Genomic DNA, 18820 nt, shown 5'->3' with positions numbered 1-18820 from the left:
AGTGACCGATGCTAGTGGATCAGCAATAGGAGCTGTACTTATGCAAGACAATCATCCGATAGCCTATTCTAGTTGTAAGCTAAAACCTTCTGAACTGAAATATTCCACATATGACAAAGAACTATTAGCAGTTGTACAAGCATTAAGACAGTGGAAACACTACTTAATGGGTTCAGAATTTATGATTAAGACCGATCAACAAAGTATTATACATTTACTTAGCCAACCCCAAATCTCTGACCGTCATATCAAATGGGCCTCCTTTATTCAAAGTTTTCATCCTATCATTCAATACCAACCCGGAAAAGAAAATGTAGTGGCTGATGCATTAAGTAGAAGACCTGCTATTCATAACATTTCGGTTATATCTTTTGATTCTTTGATTGCTATGAAAGATACTTATCATTAGGATATTAATTTTCATGCTAATTGGAATAAATTAATTCAAAATAACTTGATTCATATTGATTCATTATCCTATAATGATGGATTTATGTTTTATGAAAAGAGATTGTGTGTTACAATTCCATTCCGATCTTTTGTTTTGAATGAGATTCATTGTCCTCCCTATCAAGGTCATAGAGGTATCATATCTACTTTACGTACATTAACATAAGATTTTTATTGGCCGCATATGGACACTGATGTATCTAACTTTGTTTTTGAATGTTTGATTTGTCAAAGAGTTAAGAGACATCATGGTAAACAATATGGATTACTTATGCCTTTGTCTATTCCATCTAAACCTTGGGAACAAATTTCTATGAATTTCATTACTAGTTTACTTAATAATAAATCTAACCATGATATGATTTGAACAGTCGTAGATAGATTTAGTAAACAAGCATATTTCATTCCATGTAAGAAAACTTTAACAGCATCACAAGCAACACAATTGTTTTTGAAAACTGTTTTTACTAACCATGGATTGCCAAAAGTTATTATTTTAGATCGTGATTCTAGATTTTGTAACAACTTTTGGATTACTCTGTTTGAAGGCACAAAGATTGATTTTTCATCTGCATTTCATCCTGAAACTAATGGACAAACAGAAGCCACTAATAGCACTATTCTAGATCTCTTACGTGCATATACTATTTCTAAATCACACACATAGGACACACATTTGCATTTATAACAGTTTGCATATAACAATACACCACACACATCTACAAAGAAAGCACCGTTTGAAGTGATTTATGGATATAGATTATCTACACCTGTTGCATCTTTGTCAAATAGAATTCAAAGTGCTGATGATATTGCTAGTATGCATAATACTATTTTTGATGAGGTTAAAGATATGATTGTCAAAGCCCAGCAATCATATACCAAACAAGCCAACAAGAAAAGACAAGCAATGAATTTCAAAGTTGATGACTATTTTTGGTTGAGAATAGAAAAACGAAGACTACAAAGTATAGATAGACACCCAGTTGTCAAATTAGCCCCTAGATTCTATTGACCATTTAGGATCATTCATAAAATTAATGACAATGCATTCAAGTTAGAATTACCACCTCACTGGAAAATTCACAACACATGTCACATTAGTTTAATGAGACATTTTAGAGGCCAATTACCTGTACATCGCGTTTATGAAAACCCACCTTTATTGGAGGAAGAGACTAAAATACTTGAACCCGAAGCTATCATAGACACTGACTTTATGACCACTAGAACTGGTCAAAGATATTCTAGATATCTAGCTAAATTTAAGAACCATCCTGTAGAGGAAGCACAATGGATGCACGCTAGAGACTTAGATGCTTTTCCCACTCTGTTAGCTCCACATTGAGCTAATAGCAATTGAGGTCAATTGCTATCCCACCCCGAGGTTATGATGCCAGGAGGCATATTTCACGGTGGATTCCGTGAGGTTTTACCGTGGATTCCGTAAACTTTGATGACCGGGGCTCATACACAAAGTGGATTCTTTGTGTGAGAAGTTGATGGGGACGCCTGTTCTTTTTGGGCATTTCATCAATTTAGTGTGTACATGGGTGATTCCATAGTGGGTGATTCCGCAAAATGCATATTAAAGTAATAAACGTTTATGAGTTTAGAGTGCGCACTCGTAATAAATTAAGGTTAGGATTTATTTCTAACCAATTGATTTATTTATGTAGCTGAAGACTGCTAGGTATTCACTTTTGTCGGTTTAATTGTATTATTTTACTAACGATTGTGAATGCTTCAGTTGATGTGTAGAGATAGCAACAGTGGCGGAGGAAAGCATTGGAGGATAGCGAGTATTCAATTTATGGATTATATTTTGATAGGCGCCACGCCTATATTTTGTCATGCCTATTTATTGAGGCATCGATTATTTATTATTATTTTGTATGCGCATGGGCGTACGGTTATGTTATTTCTATTTGGACATTGTATTGGGCGTGCCAAACTCTTTGGGCACCATCCATTAGCTTTATTCTTATTTTTGTGTTAAAGAAAACTCAAAAGCTAAAGGCTTGCTATTTTGTAAATTGGGATATTATTTGAGCATGACGATGAAATATACATAAAATACATGCTTTGTGGAGCGCTCACACAATGCATGGGGGGAGATTGCATCCAATTGGTCTCTTGCTCTTGTCGTTCATGCTTTTTACCTTGTAATTTGTGCAAAAAGTAGAGTTTCATTGTTCTTGGGGACCTTCCGGCATTTACTACGTGAGCATACAGCATCCGATCTGCACACCAGGGCATGCTTCAGATGGGGATAGTAAATGGTGCAAGCTTATGCTTGAAGAATACCTTGGGAAGGACAAGGATGAATTCTTTATTAATTGGTGTGGATGGAAATTAAAAGGGAGAATTGTGCAAGGACATGTGTATGGTTTGCATGATGAAGACTTTATACATTGTGGAAAAAGACTCGTGGGTCCATTCGATAGCCCTACTTGGGAAACTTGCAATTGGTAATGTTTGGATTACACTCAATCATGTTACAATGGTCTACAACTCATTTCCGATCAATCAATACAAGCTACGAGATGGAGATACACAAACAGATGACGATTGGTAATGTACAAGAAGAGCAACACTTCTTTGTCCAAGATAATTCCTCATATGTAGTGATTTTGGGACAGCCCTATATTATAGGAGTGCGTGTGAAAACAAAGGTGCTTGATGATGGTTTTGCTTATGCAAGAGTTAGAAGTAAGGATGGGAGGAAAGCACTCCAATTTCTTATTGTTTGTGTTAATCATCCTAGAAATTGTGATACACTTCTTCAAGAGTCTCCTTTGACTCCAAATGCAAGGGAATTCAAAGACCTGGATTTTCATTAAGCACTATTGTAATGTGGGGCTACAATAGTGCTGTTCAGAGGATATACTCGCCTCTTGATGGAATGAAGCATGCATTTACTTTTTTTTTTCTCATTTTATAGCAAACAGTTCATGTTAGTTTAAGCCTATGGAAGCTATCTGCAAGGATAAACACATATCTATGAAACGAGCTACTAAGGAACTGAGAGCATTGGGACTATTAGCTGAAAATAAAGGAATTTTAGGCATCTTTTATGGGCTGAATATTAATGACACTATGGCTAAAATTTCAACAACTATACATGCAAAAAATGAGGCTGAAAACAAAGTGTTGTCAGTATGTTCTTTGGATATGTATAATGTTATAGCATTGTTTACTCAACAGGAAGTATTACAATGGGTTGAAGCACTTGTGGAGACAAAGTATAAGACAGTTGAGAGAAAGGTGAAACCAAATACTTTGCCACTTCCACCAGAAAGTGAGCGTTTGTATGAAAAAGTGTCAAGGCAGCCAAGCTTACGGGATCTTAAAGATATAGGTCATTAGTTTACATCCGAAACATTATAGGAATTGAAAGTTGGTGTAGAAGGGTTTTTTTTACCTGCTAAGAGAGATTGTTTTATGCGGATGTTGGCTAGGCATGGAAAGGCATTTGCATTTCAGCCAAGTGAAATAGGTTGTGTGGATCCAAATGTTGTCTCTCCTATGGTCATATTTACTGTGCCACATATACCATGGAACTTGAGGCCTATTTTAGTGCCTAAAGCTTACTTGCCAAAGCTGATGGATTTGCTAAATGAAAAGATTCACATGAAGATATTGAATCCCTCTTTAGTCTCGTACTCAAATCGTTGGTTTACTGTGCCCAAAAAGAATTGGGCTTTGAGATTTATTCAAGACATGCAACCAGTCAATAAAGTGACCATAAGAAATGTGGGTGCAGGCCGTGTGGTTGATGAATTTGCAGAGGCTTTTTCAGGCAAAGCAATCTATTCTTTGCGTGATCTTTACTCGGGGTATGACCACTTTCAGCTTGCAATTGAAAGCAAGGATATCACAACTATGAAGACTCCCTTGGGGTTAGTACAGATGTGTACTCTCTCACAGGATGCAACAAACTCAGTGTCACACATGACAAATGCTATGAATAGGGTACTCAAGGATTTTATACCACAATTGACAATGCCCTTCTGGGATGATGTTCCAATCAAAGGGTGTGCAGTGGATGAAAAGAATGAAGATTTGGATGCTAATGGATGTAGAGAGTTTATTGCAGACCATATTGTGGATTGTGAGAGGATTTTAACGTGTCTAGAGGAGATGCATTTAACTCTTTCTAGACAAAAGTCTCTCTTTGGAAGTGAAGAGGTTTTGATTGTTGGGCATATGTGTGGGCCCTATGGGCAAATACCATCACCAACAAAAATATATGGGATTGATAAAATGCATGATGTATGCATGAATGTATCAGAGGTGCGTAGATTCTTGGGTGCATGTGTGTTCTATTTGATATGGATTCCTTACTTTGCACATGTAGATGATGCTCTATATTAGCTTCTAAGGAAAGGTCAAAGATTTCATTGGGAAAGGAAGCATGAGAAAGCAATGAAGAAATTGAAGCAACTCTTAAAATATGCTCCTACATTGAGAAAGGCTAACTATTCACATGGAAAACCTATCATTATTACTATTGATACACGCTCAATCAGGATGGGATAGGCAATTGGGCAGGATGATGAGGAAGGGCAAAGATATGCAATACACTTTGGTGCTAAAGTATTGACTGAATGACATAGAAGGTATTCCCAGGTTAAAAGAGAATTATGGGGAATTTTGACAGCCCTTAAATGTGATAAGGAGTACTTTATGGATGCTCATGTAGTCATTGAGTCTGATTGTTTGCCAATATTGGGTATGATTACTAGTTGTTCTACCTTGGACATTGCTATGCTCCGATGGATTGCATACATTAAATCTTTGAACCCTGAATTTCAACATATTGCAGGAAAAGATAACCTAGTGGTAGACATGTTATCTTGAGCATGCCATGAGATTGAAGATGGGATGATGGATGAGGAGGAAGAAGATGACTTTCTTGTGGTTGAAAATGATGTTGCAAGAGTGAGTTTAGTAATACAAGGTTTTGCTATAGCATTAACAGAAGCTTGGACAACAAAGAGAAGATGCTTTAGATTTTTTACATCTTATGTAGAAGTGTTTCTCAAAGAAAAATATGCAGAAGAATGGCTGAGAATTGCTCAATACCTCAGTACATTAACAAAGAGAGATGAATGGTCAGATGATGAGTTTAAAAAGATTAAGATGAAAGCTTATGGATTTTTCTTAAAATATGGATACTTATGGAAATATGCTAAAAAGAAATAAGGTATGCCATTGGGAGTTTTGGGTGACAGAGCTTCACAAGTAAATGTTATGCAAGAATTTCATGAAAGCTTGTGGGCTCATCATAAGGTGTTTGAGGTACTTTTGCAAAGATCAAAGAAAGATATTGGTGGCAGGGTATGTATAAGGATGTTGCTCACTTTCTGGAAACATGTATGACATGTCAAATGTATTCATCTGTGAGACATCAGGATGGATTGCAACCCACATATCCATTATCTCTTCATTTTAAGTGGATGGTGGATTTAGTCACAATGCCTATAGGTCTTTGGCAAATGAGGTATCTTCTACTTGCCTGTGAGGACTTGACTAATCAAGTGGAAGGGAGAGCTCTATGTACTAAGACAACAAATGTCGTGTGTACTTTTCTCATAGAAGAGATCTTTTGTCGGTATGGCTGTGTGGGAAAAATTACAGCAGATAGGGGTGAGCTGGATGCAGATGAAGCTCATGATTTCTTTACATGGTTGGGAATAAATCTTGCTTTAACTTCAGCCTATAACCCTGAAGGAAATGGCAAAAGTGAAAGAGGTTATCCACCTATTGTGAAGGAATTGGCAAAAGCATGTGGAGAGAAGGTAAAAGAGTGGCCACGATTGCTCCCTTACGCTTTGTGGGCTGGCATAACAACTCATAGTGCCTGACAAGATATATACCTGCAAAATTTATGTATGGTCAAAAACCTATCATGCCGATAGAAGAGATGACAATCACATGGAGTGTTCTAGCTTGGGAGGAGGAGTTGAATCAAGAGGAGTTATTGGCCATACACATTAGATAGTTGGACAGAAAGTCAGAAGACATAGAGGCAGCAATTACAAAGTTAAGGACAGTAAGAATACAGAACAAGAAATGTTTGACAAAAGACATAGATTGAGACCCAGAACCATACAAGATGGGGATTGGGTATTGGTTTATGATAGTAGTTTAGACAACTAGCATAGTGCCATGTGTAATATTTCCAAGAGATGGTTTGGACCCTATGTGGTAAGACATGTAATTGATAATGCTACTTATGCATTAAATGAGGTGGATGGGATAGACATAAAACTTCTGTTAGCAAGGAAAAGAATCAAATTATTCAAAGGCAGGAATCTACTGACTATGAGTTGCAAGAATTGGAAGAAAATAGTGGCCATGATATAGGGGCTAGCCAAGAAGATATGGAAGATGAAGAAGCAAAGGATATGCTTGCAGAGGATGAGGAGGACTTAGAATCCAGTGACAACTAGGATTTTGGCACATATACCGAAGGATGTGCATGTTCAGAGGGGTGGATATCATGATGCTATGCAAACAGTGTGAAAAAGCATGGAATGCATCATCGTCTGACTTTCTTATTAATTAAGAGAGTCAATGTGATATGAGATATTAGTGTTAGTGTCTATGGCATGGATAATCCAAAAATACTAGATTTTTGGATAATTTTAGTCTATTTTTTATATTATTTATTGTAAAAATCCAAAAAAGTTAGAAAAGCTTCTAGATTAGGATGACATGCAAAAAGCAAGTTGCTTTTTCAGCGAGTTATTGGATTTTCATAAAAAAGGACAGATTGGAAAAATTGCATACGTCGCGATTGCTATTAACAGGCTGAAAATAGCAGTTTAAACTAGAAGAGGAAGAAGGAGTGATCTGGGAGATCCGTGATCAGTCGTCCTCGATTTTTACTCCCCCTTCCCAAGCCAACCAAGCCATCAGATTTGTGTTTCGAGCAACAAAGAAGGAGCTAATATTTTTTATCCATATTTTTATTCTATGAGGGAGCTCGAGGAGATCTAATGCCTGGAGAGTACTTCTAAGTAGTGCCAAACAAAGGATTTCAGGTAATGTCAATATATATTGGTTTGATTCATTGTTCTTTGTCATTATTGTCCATTAATTACCTCGTGTGTATTCTTTATCTTCTCTTCCATCTCCTATCTCTACTTCCTTCTACCTCTGATCCTCGGTGGATTTGACCTTTCGACAAAAACCCCTCAGACAATTCTCTTTCACATACCAATTGTCCATTAAAGATGAAGATATATTCTATTATTCCCATATGACCAATCCTACATGATGATTCAAAATTGTTGTAAACATAGTTTTGTGTGGACTTCAAATTGCAATTTCCAAAAGTATTTATGTAATAGTTGCATTTCTTCTCTATCAGCAAACTAACAACACTTTGGTAGCAATCAATCGTGGAAACCTATGAAATGGAGTTCATAGAAGTTCTCAACTTTGTACTTCTAGGAGCAATAATTTGAGGCTTTCTATTGACCATACAATATGATATTCTCAGAACATAAATTGATTTTTTTGCAAAAATAGAATTTTCACTCGTGTCTTCTATGTTTTTTGCAGAAGCATTTGCAGAGATAAATTACATGTATGATTTTGCTTGTAGCAAGAATATTCCCTCATCAAAGGTCACATATTGAATAAGCCATCTTTCCAAAGTGATACACTGGAGGTTGTCACCTATATATGTTCATGTGGTTTGATCCAGGGCTTTATCTACCACCACACAAATATTCTCTTCTCCTAATAACTCAAAGTCTATCATATCATATGAAAGCCAATAATATAACCCTTGTCCCAATACACATCAAGCTGCCTTCTGTCCATAGCATCACTTTGCATCCTCTCCAACTTTCACAAATGCTAAGCACATCAATATCCTGAAAAGGTAGGACATGGTTTGATTCCTTTAAATCATCTCGTTCGTCATGAATTGTTATTGAGTTTGAAACAACCACCAGTCTATCTTTCTTTCCCCATTTTGCAAAACCACCTACAACTTCATGAATCTTCATTGCGTCAATTGTTGGGAATGACAAATATGCCGCTACATTTGGATATTTATCAATAGCCACTGAAATATATCCATCTTGAAGTATTTCTCCATTGCATGTCTCATTTGGATGTATTGCATGTACTCTCCCAAGTGCAATAAACTTATTATCAGTTAGCAAATTTACAGTTTCTTCAAGATAAAATTCATTATTCATTATACTTGCACAAGTGAGAAAATGGAGATTTTATCATTTGTATATTTTCACCTCTCATAAATAAGAAAATAGTAATGAAATTGCTAAATACAATGAAATATCAAGTTTTGTTGAAAAGAAAACAACACTAAAACATTAGATAGAATGAGTCCAATATCGATAATAGAAAGTATTAATGGAAACGTCATATAAAAAGGGGATAGATTTGACATATGGCCAAAAATAAAAATTCTCATGAGCTATGCCCCAAACTAGAGAAGAAAAGAATCTTCTATTATTTTTAGTTGCCCTTGATTTTACTTTATTGTATTAGCTACTCTTTGTAAAAGCAAAAACTTCTTTGTGTGTTCTCATTGGGGAAATACATATAGTAGATGGTCAAAACTTGTAACATATATATTTAACACAAGAAAAATGATTCACTACAAGGATATAGTAGAATAGCCACGGCCACTTTCGACGCAAATTAGCGGTGTTGCTATTTGCATTGCAAATGTGATGCAAATAGCAATGCAAATAGCGATGGTACTCAGACAAAAAAAGCGGGCTAAAACCGGAGTGTGGCATTTTGCGAAAAAGAGCAGAATACAAAGCGAACTACATCGTCCGTTTGAGAGGGAGAGGGAGAGAAAGAGAGAAAGAGGGAGAAGGGGAGCTTCTCACAGCTGTCGCCGCCGTTCGCAATGTAATATTTCCGCGTAACCGTACCGTAAATATTAACCTTCCGCACGCCGTGTAAAACCCGTACAAAGGGTATCTCTTGCATTGAAATTATTGACCGCGTAATGTGTGACCCGCGCGCGTGAAATGGGGTCCTCCGCTTTGGTAGATCAAGACCAGGAGATCAAAACCGCAAGACCCGCAAAAACACCCTCTTGGGAGGGACAATTTAATTAAATTAAGGCAAAAAAAATTTACTATTATCCCTTCCCCCAGCCGATGCATGGCTGGAGGAGAGGGAGTGTGGAGGGGGGATGGCCAAGTGAGGGATTGCATGAGGAAGATCTCCACGTGGGTGGAGACCCTCTTCCCCACCCCCATTCCTATATAAACACCCCCCATCAAGGGGGTGTGCTAGGGAGGAAGAGAGAGGGAAGGCTGGAGGAGAGAGGGAGAGAGGAAGGTTCGTGCTGGTCGTGAGGAGGATCGCCAGTCCGCCGACGCTGCCGCCCAGACTTCCGTAGCTGCCGCCCCCAGTCCGCCCTGTCCGCCAGCTGCCGTTGCTACCGCCACAGCCGCCAGACAGCCAGCACCGCCCGCCACGCCGTTCACGACCCCTCCACGTAGCTGCTGAAGTCAGAAGCTTCTTAAAAGCTTCTAAGAGGGGCCTCCTAAAAGGGCCTTCCCACCATTTTCCCAAAGGCCCTTCCCAAAGGTCTTTTCCCACGACATCTCCCCAAAGATCCATTAATACCCCCTTCCCGGAACTTTGAAGGGGAAGGTGAAGCTGTAAGAACCCCACTAGACCGTCGGGAAAGGCTTCCCGCAATAAGTCTTTAAGGCCCTTTACCGCAAGCGACATTCCGTAAAGAAATCTTCCGCCTACGAGGAAAGGAAAAGGCCGGAAGGTTGCATGTCAAGGCAAAACAATCCGTAGACGACGAAAGCGAATTCAGAAACCGAATCTACGTCTACAATGGCCCCAAAAAGATCCCAAGATGCGACCGCGGGAGGCTCGTCTCCGAACGTGCAAGTGGACATCTCCCCGACTCCACAAGTCTAGGTTCTTTCGAGTTAATTCCGCATAAGGAAATGATTAGGCGCGCTTAGCTCATAAAGGAAATTGCACATTTTTACGTTTAAATTTAATGCATACGGAAATTGGAAAGAAATGCATGTAACAAAGCATCTCTTGAACATTAGGTAAGATTGAAATTTTCATGAAATTGAACGACTAGAAGGCTAGTTGCATGTAGTTTTGGTACATCATCAAGGTAATGAGTCTAAACTTAGGCAAAGAAATGGAATTTATAAGTACATTATCTTCCGTCCTAGACATGGTAGGAATAAGTGTGTGCCGCACATTAGGCAACATACTTCTCGCAATGATTTCATAGAAAAGGGTTAACATCATAAGGTATTTTCTGGAAAGAATAGAGTACTAAAGTGAACGTATGGACTTGCAAATAGCTTGTAAGATGGAATAAATTAACACTAGTTTGTATAAACTTCATTATCTACTTCGTAGCTAGGAGAACGTTGTGTATTGCGTAGTCGTCATGCCATCGTTAAGAGCTGCATTTAGGAGTCAAAGCATAGTATTCGAAAGTATGGACTACAAGTAGTAGGCATGATTAATTGGTAAATCCTAGTAGGACCTAGGAAAGTTAGCGTACAGATTGGCAAGCATTTTACCTTACTAAGGAAAGATAATGTTATCATGAACCATGTGATACGTAGAGGCAATCAATCGCATGTTTACGCATTTTGATGGAATTGTATCTATTGCTCTCCGTTAGATTTAGTTATTACCTTTAGAAGGATCATCCTCGTCGCAAGATAGTGACTAAGTAACCTAATCATGGGTATGGCTCCGTCGGAATGAAAGGTATTCCAAGTGCTAACTAGAACTTAGTGCAATAATAATTCGACCTAGTTTTAGACAAAAACCGTGAATCTAAAGATCCTACACACGTTCACAAAATGTCGAAGCAGTGGGATGTTTATGTATGAAATGACCTAAGGTTATCCTAAGGTTCATGACGAAACTCCGACGGAGTTGCATATTTCTAGAACCATGGGCCAACCTAATTAGGAATGATTTGGAGGATACCCTAAAACCCTGTTACACGGAGGGAGGTAAAACTCCGTGATCGGGAAACGCTAAGCAATGGATAGAAGGATTCCGTGGAATAGATGCAATACTTGTGCACAAAGCCGCAGCATTGTATAGTCTTGAGATTTGTCCACAAGAGAGTTTTTGTCATCTCTCGAAGATGAGGTTGGCAAGTTATTGAAAGAATTTAACTTACAAGAGGATGAGTAATCATCTTGTTACTCACTTTTCTTGGGGATAATTTGCCAAGGAAAAGGAAAGTTAGGTATTTGAAAATGACCAGACAATAAACTGAAGCGACATGGTCGCTAGAACCTACAACAACTAAACACTAAAGTATGGGTAGGGTATGACCCTAACCCAAGAATGATAGGAATCTTGCCAAGTTGCAATTGATTCCGGAACGAATGCAGATTGCATTCGGAGGAAAGGAAGTCACTCCTTGACAGTTTGCCAGCCACAACGACCATTGGAATTTGTTTGTGCTTGTAACCGTTAGAAAAGCATTGTTTGCATTGTTTGCTCAATGAACTAAAGGAGGAAAAAATATCTAAATACTTCAGGTTGAAGCCTGAAGGGAGAGGCAGCTTCAGTTACCCCCGACTGCCTGCCTAACCCTAACCAAGGGGGTTGTGAACCGCGCCGGGAACGTGGACCGAACCCGCCGTGAGGGGTCTCTCCGTTGAGTTCTGCTTGGAGCAGGAGGACGCTTGGGTGCCAAGGGGGGCTCTGGCTGTAAATCCCTCGCCTTCCGGGTCCTGCACAAGAGACTAATGTGACTTGGGATTGGATCTCGAGGCCTGCATACTAGTCTACAGGCGGAAACTTGGATTAGTGATCCCTGGTGGATTACTAGATAGCCTTCGGGCGGATTATGAATACGCCTACGGGCTGGAACTCCTTGTATTGCAAAGATAAAAGGATTAAATGATAATAAAGAAATTGTTTGGCATTGTTTTCTTTATGTCGTGTGATAAGATTACGTGAAGGAACCAGTGCTTAACAGGGTTAATCAAGGAAGCTGTTTGTTATATGTCAAACTAACGTGGTAGGTAATTACATAACTAAAACAAACCGAGGAAAGTGCGGAGGATGGACCATGGGTCCCTCCTACGGATGGGTGGTCCCGGTTAGCCAGGAACTTTTCTCAAAGCATTCGACGAACAGAAGGATGGTCAACATCACCGAAACATGTAATGAGAACGATGACTTGGAATTATCGATTACCCGATTCAAGCTGTTTTAGGGGAACGGAATGGGACTATGCCTTTTGGCAGAGAGGTCGAGCCTTGCATCCCTCTCGTTTCCCATTCTCCTTGAACCAAGTGCAGCATGAATCCGCTTCAGACCGGGCGTTCTGCATAAAGTTGTTCGATCAGGTCTGACGCTAGTCGCTGTTAGTAAATGACCAACAATTCCAGCCGATCCTAAGTGGGAAACGGCCAGGACACTTCCGTTACGTGGCAGACGCGGAAAGTCCTAGATGACAAAACCCGCAACATTCCATGGGAGTGCCGGGTGGAGTTTTCTAGACAACCTTTCCGATGGACTGCTAAGACGTGTCCTAGAGGGTTCTAGTGGACACGTTATAGTTGGTATCAGAGCCGACTTACAATGGAATTGTTTTCATAAAGGTTTCATTGAGAAGTGAAGTAAAGAAATTGTTCCTATCCAAACATTTTCTCATCTTCAATACTGTCTTGCAGAATTACGAGGCGTGGAACAAGTTTTTGGTGTTTCGGATCATGTTCATAACTGCGATGCATTCTCCGCATTATAGGCAGAGGATTGGAATGATGAACATCTTGGAACAGATTTATAACCCATCACCTCTATATATAGAGCGAAGATGGACTGGGTCTTCAGGAATCTACTACATAGCTGCCCACCGGTTCGCTTATCTACAGACCAACCTGAAGAGGATCAAGTGGTTGGAAGATTTGAAAGTCGTGAAGCTGTTCATTTTTGTGGAAGCTCACGTGAATTCGACTTTGCATATTCGAGGTCGAAGGGTTGAATTAAACTCATATGTTTATGAGGAAGTAACCCGCGTAATTCCAGCCGATAGAGTTAAGGTATTGGGCCGCCATGGGAAGTATGGTTTCCAGCGGGAAGGATATCCCGAACTTCCGATGAATTATCGATTCCTAAAGATACATGACCCAAAACCCTACTATTACACAGTTCCTGTAGACAAATCCAATACTATGCTGTTCTCCCCAAACTAGATGTAATGATTGGATTAGCATCACTCGAGATGTTGTATGAGGCTACGCCATATAAATATAAATAAGGACTTCTTTTATCATTGTCCGAATTGTGCATCAAAGTTGTTGCAAAAAGTTAAGTAACTTCATGAGTTACGAAATAGTTGAACTAAAGATAAGTTAATGTCAATTACCATATAATAATGTTAAGAAAACTTTTATTCAGGCGCAACCCCAGGTACAAGTTCCAAATTCACCCCCTACAGCAAGTACGACTGTGATCCAGGAGAAGAAGTTCCTCCTCAAACAGATTAAGCCACCCGAGTTTGACGGGAGAGGCAGATTCGTCCAGTCAGACGCTGAGATTTGGATTGAATCTATGGAGGACTACTTCGAAGCCGCTGGCACTGCACCTACCAATCAGGCCATGCTAGCCAAATTAAAACTCACCGGTGAAGCCAGACTTTGGTGGAAGCAATGGTGCAAGGATCAAGGAATTTCAGAGGGGTCTGTTACCTGGGAGAAGTTAAAGCAAGCCGTACAAGGGAGATATTTGCCACCCGCATATCGTACACAGAAAATGAATGAGTTCTATGAGCTAAAATAGTTAGGACTCACGCTTGACGCATACTACTCTAAGTTTGTCTCACTCTTGAAGTATGCGCCACAAATGGACACAACACAGCAGGTGTCCAAATTTTGCGCAGGCTTAAATCCACCTGTAAATACCTGTCTCGAATCTATGAGACCATCAGATCTTCAGGATGCACTCATTCGAGCAGCACCTACAATTCAGGAAGTGCAAGCTAAACCAAGGAGTATTAAGAGCTGGACTTATAGCAATCCAAGCAGAGGAGCATTCAGACCTCAGGTTAAGAGAGTTCAAGGCCACAATCAAGGACAAAGGAAGAAAGCAAGGGCAAATAACGTCAACAACTTTGTTCCTACTCACGGTAATGGCCGAAACATCCGATGTTTCCACTGCAATGAACTCGGTCACTTCAGAAGGGATTGTCCCAAGCTTAGCGAGGGACACCGTCTAGGTGCTGGCCGCGGGCAGGGAGCCGCCACCCGTGGTAGAGGAAGAGCTGCCTGCATTACCAATAGGCAAAGATGTAATGCGGAAGAAGAGGAAAACCCGACTATGGAAGCGGAATTCGAAAGGGCAACAGTCCATGCCACTTTACACAGGAAGGGCCCGAATCGCCAGTTCTCGGTAATTCAAACGCCATCGGACTATCAAGGTAAAAGTTTCAAAACCTTGATTGATTGTGGCAGTACGCATTCCTTTATCTCACCAGCATGTGCTAGGAGATTAGGAATAGCCACAGTAGAAGCACCTACCCTACTTGTGGAATTGGCAAACGGTCGTGAGGTAACTTGTGCTAGGCAAACTGCTAAGGAGGAGTTCTATCTGGGAGGAAAGAAAACCTCAGTCAAATTCAGAGTCATGAATTTAGGTATCCATGAGTGTCTACTCGGGATGGATTGGCTTAAGCCTAATGACGCTCACATCCACTGTGGAAAGGGTCAAGTTTCCTTTCGAAACTCTGACAGAGAGTTTGTTACAACTCAAGGTGAGGCAGGAGTGCCGAGAATCCAATTAGCCAAGGTATCACGGATCATAAAAGGGGTTAGGAAAGGATTACCCGTTTATTTGATCAAACTCAACAAGTTGGATCAAAAGCAAGAGGCTCATGAGGGACCCTCTTGGCTAAAAGAATATGCTGACGTATTCCCTGAGGAATTAACTGAACTCCCACCTCCAAGAGAAGTTGATCATGAGATAAGGCTAATACCCGGAGTTGCGCCAATTGCAAAGAGACCTTACAGAATGTCCATTCCAGAGGCTATTGAGTTGAAGGAGCAACTCAAGCAACTGTTAGACCAAGGCTACATCAGGCCTAGCAATTCACCATGGGGAGCTCCAATCCTATGCCAGAAAAAGAAAGATGGGACACTTCGACTATGTATTGATTACCGTGGGTTGAATCAATCAACAGTCAAGAACAAGTACCCTATTCCTAGAATAGATGAGCTTCTTGATCGCCTTCAAGGTGCAAAGATCTTCTCCAAAATTGATCTCAGGTCAGGCTACTATCAAATCAGGATCAAGGAGGAGGATATTCCAAAAACGGCCTTCAATACAAGATATGGGCACTTTGAATTCTTGGTTATGTCATTCGGACTTACAAATGCACCTGCCACTTTCAATAGGTTAATGCAGGATATTTTTAGGCCATATCTTGATGATTTCGTGCTTGTCTTCTTCGACGACATTTTAGTCTATTCTAAACAGGAAGAAGATCATGAACCCCAACTACGGATTGTGTTGGAGACAATGAGGTCTCATAAGTTGTATGCAAAAATGAAGAAGTGTGCATTCTTCAAACGGCAGATTGAATATCTAGGATTCATCGTATCATCAGAAGGAATATCAGTAGATCCAGCCAAAGTCAGAGATGTGCTTGAATGGCCAATACCAGTATCTGTCAAAGAGATACGTAGTTTTCTTGGCTTGACAGGATGGTATAGGATCTTTATCAAAAACTATGCTTTGATTGCAGCACCTCTTACCGACTTACTAAAGAAGCAGACTTCTATTACATGGTCAACTCCCGAGCAAAATAGCTTCGACCAATTGAAGCAATGTTTGGTATCAGCACCTATTCTGAGACTTCCTGATCTCAGTAAGGAGTTCGAGGTAGTAATTGATGCTAGCATTCTTGCCTTGGGGTGTGTTCTTATGCAGGAAGGTCATCCAGTAGCATATTCTTCAAGGAAATTGAAGAGTCACGAAAAGAATTATGCCACTCATGACCTGGAGTTATTAGCTGTCATCCATGCTCTAAAGCTTTGGAGACACTACTTGTTGGGAAACAAGTTCACTCTAGTAACCGATCATAAGAGTCTCAAATGGATTTTTACCCAGAACGAGCTCAACATGAGGCAACGTCGATGGGTTGAAGTATTGGAGGAATATGATTTTGAAATCAAGTATCGACCAGGGAAAGAGAATGTGGTTGCCGATGCACTCAGTCGCAAGGCATTCCTAAACTCTCTAATCTTGCAGAATCCATCAACGGCCAGATCTCTGGCTACAAAGGTATCTATGCCAAGCAACCCTATACTCGAACTAGCTAGAGAGGAAGCATGCCATGACTTAGCTTACCAAGCAATGATAAAAGAAATATCTGCCAAGGATCAGAATCCGAAGTTACAGGCCAAGTATCATGAATTTGCTGTTGACAATGGACTTATTTACTATAGAACAAGGCTATGTATACCAGCAAGCCAGTCACTTAAGCAGAAGATATTGTGGAAAGCTCATAACTCCCCTTTCGCAGGACATCCGGGCTATGCAAAAACTCTTAATGCAGTCAGGAAGAGCTATCATTGGGAGAGGCTCAAAGGTGACGTCCTCAAATATGTCACTGAATGTTTGTCTTGCCAACGCATCAAGGCTGAACATGTCATGATGCCAGGAAAATTACAACCACTTGACATTCCCCAAATGAAATGGGAATTCATCAGTATGGATTTTGTGGTGGGCTTACCCCAAGTCCAAGGAGGATACAACTCCATTATGGTTGTAGTTGACATGCTTACTAAGGTTGCACACCTGATTCCAGTAAAGACAAACTATAAAGCTTCCGATATTGCAAGAGTGTTTATCAAAGAAATATTCAAGCTACATGGGCTACCTAGAAGGATCATTAGCGATCGGGATTCTCTTTTTACTTCTCACTTCTGGAGAGCTATCTTTGAAGCTATTGGGACTCAACTCTGTTTTAGCACTGCCTACCATCCCCAAACAGATGGAAAAACAGAGCGAGTAAATCAAATCATTGAGGATATGCTTAGGGCTTACTACTGTCGAGAGACAAAGAGATGGATTCAATATTTGCCATTAGTAGAATTTGCTTACAATGCTTCTTATCAGCAGAGCATTCAAATGACTCCTTTTCAGGCATTGTATGGTCATGATTGTCGAAGTCCTCTAAATTTTTCTGATCCTACCCTGAGAGTGGAAGCCTCAAGACAAATGTTGGAGGACATGGACGACCAAATAAGGTCAATAAGACAAGACATACAAGCAGCCAAAGATAGACAAAAGGCATATGCGGATTTGAAGCGCCAAGAGAGGATCTTCGGAGAAGGAGACATGGTCTTCATTCGTGTACGCCCCAAGAAGAGTTCTTTATCTCTAGGTAAATGCAAGAAGCTAAGTCCAAGGTATTGTGGTCCGTATAAAATCCTCAAGTGCCTAGGACCCAATGCTTATAAATTGCAACTTCCTGACAACCTAAAAGTTCACAATGTATTCCATATTAGTCTCTTAAAAAAGTATGTACCCAACCCAAATCATGTACTTGATGACCAACAAATTGTAATGCCTAGTCAAGGAATCCTTGAACTAAGGCCGGAAAAGATTTTAGATGTCAGGGAGAGACAGTTGAGATCTAGAACCTTGAGAGAATGCCTCGTCCAGTGGGAAGATTACCCCGAAGAGGATGCTACCTGGATGGATGAAAGCTCTCTCAATCTTCAATATCCCCAGTTTATCTCGAGATGAGGACATCTCGATTCTTCTAAGGGGGAGAGAATGTGATATTTCTGCGTAACCGTATCGTAAATATTAACCTTCCGCACGCCGTGTAAACCCCGTACAAAGGGTATCTCTTGCATTGAAATTATTGACCGCGTAATGTGTGACCCGCGCGCGTGAAATGGGGTCCTCCGCTTTGGTAAATCAAGACCCGGAGATCAAAACCGCAAGACCCGCAAAAACACCCTCTTGGGAGGGACAATTTAATTAAATTAAGGCAATTTTTTTTTACTATTATCCCTTCCCCCAGCCGATGCATGGCTGGAGGAGAGGGAGTGTGGAGGGGGGATGGCCAAGTGAGGGATTGCATGAGGAAGATCTCCACGTGGGTGGAGACCCATCGTAGTCGTAAATTCGACTTCCGATTTGCCTTTGTGGTCTACGGAGTGACGGCCCTCGGAATGCGGCCTTCCGACCGTACCGTAAATATTAACCTTCCGCACGCCGTGTAGACCCCGTACAAAGGGTATCTCTTGCATTGAAATCATTGACCGCGTAATGTGTGACCCGCGCGCGTGAAATGGGGTCCTCCGCTTTGGTAAATCAAGACCGGGAG

The sequence above is a fragment of the Lygodium microphyllum genome, chromosome 17 (assembly GCF_053477565.2).
Source record: "Lygodium microphyllum isolate KBCC chromosome 17, Lygodium_microphyllum_v1.1.10, whole genome shotgun sequence".
In the NCBI taxonomy this organism is placed as follows: Eukaryota; Viridiplantae; Streptophyta; class Polypodiopsida; order Schizaeales; family Lygodiaceae; genus Lygodium; species Lygodium microphyllum.
This window is presented reverse-complemented; position numbering follows the sequence as displayed.